Consider the following 3,102-nt stretch of genomic DNA (forward strand, 5'->3'; position numbering starts at 1 on the left):
TCAGTGCTAACTTTACCCCCCTCTCACCCCTAAAGGGCCCATCTTTATACCGGAAGAATGCAAATTTCCTGTAATCACGGCTGCACAGGTAAAAACCTCACTCTCCAAAGCCAAGAACACAGCATCCATGGGACTTGTCAACATCTCAGGCTGCCTTCTACATGAACTACTGAATGAACTGGCACCCCACCTAAGTACCATGTTCAATCATAGCCTCACCTCAGGCTTTGTGCCCATTGAATGGTGCACCACGACAGTTACCCACACCACAAAGAGGGGGCCACAACAGACCCCGAGAACTACTGCCCCATTAGCCTGACGAGCCTTGTCTGCAAGGCCATGGAACGTATCATCATGGAACTCATAAACAAAGACATTGGAGATCTCCAAACTCTGGACCCCACACAGTTTGGGTTTGTAAAAGGCAGATCATGTCTCCTAAACCTGATAGACTTCTTTGAAGTAGTCACCAAAGCCATAGATGAGGGTAAGGTGGTTCACACAGCCTATCTAGATTTCGCCAAGGCGTTCAACACCATCCCCCACTCTGGAATTATAGATAAACTCACTAAACTAGGTATAAATCCCTATGTCACAAGATGGGTTGACAACTGGCTTACTGACAGAACCCACACTGTGAAATTAGCAGACTCCAAATCAGACTTCAGACCAGTGACAAGTGGAGTACCACAGGGTTCAGTCCTGGGTCCTCTCCTGTTTGGTATCTACTTTCCTGAAGTACAGGCCAACACAGAAGGTCTTTGGCTAACTAAATTTACAGATGACTGCAAACTAGGATCCACAATCGAAACTCCTAATGATGTGGACATTCTACAAAAAGGTCTCACTGAGACAGATGCCTGGTGTCGAAGACATGGTCTCAAGCTCAATGCCAAAAAGTGCATTGCCATCCCTTTTGGTAAAACTCTGTACCCATGAACTGCCACATAGGCGGTCGTCTACTTAACACCGAAAGTGTGATAAGAGACCTTGGGACACAGGTGGACAGTAGTCTCTCCTTTGATAATCACATCACCACAGTGGTCAGGAAATCCTTCTACGTGGCACACCTCATCACAAAAGATTTCTCATCCAGAAAAAAAGAGGTCATTGTTCTCCTCTACTCATCACTCATTAGACCCATTATAGAGTACAATGCCCCTTTTGGTATGTACCTCACAAGACATCTACAACAACTGAAAAGGCTGCAAGAATACCTCACAAAGAGTATTACTGGCCTCAAACAGATGCCTTACACAGACTGTCTCAAAAAACTCCAGCTTTACTCCTTCGCATATCGCCTACTCAGAGGCAATCTCTGCCTAACATACAAAGCTATGTCAAACCCAGAGCTGTTGGACATGCTCCACTTAAAGAAATCCCAATCCCTCCAAGCTACACACTCTAGGGACCTAAACCTTGTCACCACAATAAACAGAACATGCTGGAGGGATAGATTCCTGTCCCAGAGACTGCCCATACTCTGGAATAGACTACCTATCTATGTCAAACAGAGCACCTCATTAGCACTCTTCAAGAAAAATCTTGATGATTGGATGGGTAATAGGAAATTCACCCTGGGGATCACTTCTGTGGTTCTGCTTGACAGGGGCACAGGAATATTATTTTCTTGGGTGGCAAAGGCCAGGGTACCTTTTTGGCTAGGCTTGTATAGGCCCTAGGGCCAATAGCCTAGTACCTAACTATGAACCTATGAACACTGCCAGTGATATATCTGACACAAGACCTGTGTGGTGGACAGACAAAACATAATAGGCACACCTCTGGCCATCAAGAGGACAGGCCCACAGTTGAGAGCTATGCAGACAGACTACATTCCAAGTTAAACTAATATGTACACATAAACCCTGTAACACCAGTGCTATACAATGCATACAACTACTCTACTCACACTCTGTCTATAGTTCTGGAGCCTCCTACAAATATGAAGCTGGCCTGAGTGTGCAGGTTCTCCTGTAAGAGGTATTGCTACCTGCTGTCTGTAACACTGATGCCCACACACAGGAAGGATGTCCGTCATACAGGAAAGGTAAAGGGACCACACCCACATGATGTAGGGGTTTATAGTAGGTGGTTCCCATGACAGTGGTAATTGGAAGTACTACACAGCATGCTGCATGCAGGCAGCAAGTGGAGGACACTGATTGGTGCAGAGGCCATCACCTGATCACGTACATCACCTACAAAATTCATGCTGCAATCTGTTCAAAGCAGCTCAATCCATTTACTGGAGAGGGACCGAGAGACAGCGAGAGAGAGAGAGAGAGAGAGAGAGAGAAAGCCAACGCAAAAAAAAAAACAAAGAAAATAATTACATCCCGCAAACTATCCAGAACAGACATCATTCTCACAACAGGTATGTGAAGTATATATGCATATAATTTAATGTAGTACTTGGTTCATAATAATGGGAGAGATGATGTGGAATGATTTATATGTGCCATTAGGTGTTGTTGTAATGATGTTCAACTGAACAACTGCTATGGACGATAGTGTCTGTCCCTTTGGGTAGTGGGCCATACCTGTCAACTGTGCAGATCAGCACTGACGGACAAGATGTAAGCCATCATAGTGTGTGTTGTGTAATGGGAAGCATGTATATTACGTGGCCAATAGCTGCTGGTGGAAGTAATGCCATTATGATGGACACTTGGGATCCACAGCCCACCCCTTGCAGGACATTCAGGTTAAGCTGTAATGTAGCATGCAGGAATGCCATAGGTGTGTAATAGGATTACCTGCAATCTGGTCCTACATTTATCCCCCTAATGTCAGGCTGTGTCCATATGTGGCACCTGTCTGTGTTGTAGCAAGGCAGAACAGTGCAGCTGTGCAGGAAGGTGTTGTGAGATTGTGGACCTGATGTCTTAATGTACCCCACATATAGGTATGCATATGTGTACATATGTACACATATATAATATATAAAAAAAAATATATATATATATATATATATATATATATATATATATATATATATATATATATCTACATGTATGTCCACAGATATACAGATACCCATGTGTAGACATATATATGAGCACATATATACTTCACATATATCTATACATATATAGATAT

The sequence above is a fragment of the Protopterus annectens genome, chromosome 2.part1, assembly GCF_019279795.1.
Source record: "Protopterus annectens isolate FY-2018-M chromosome 2.part1, PAN1.0, whole genome shotgun sequence".
NCBI lineage: Eukaryota > Metazoa > Chordata > Ceratodontiformes > Protopteridae > Protopterus > Protopterus annectens.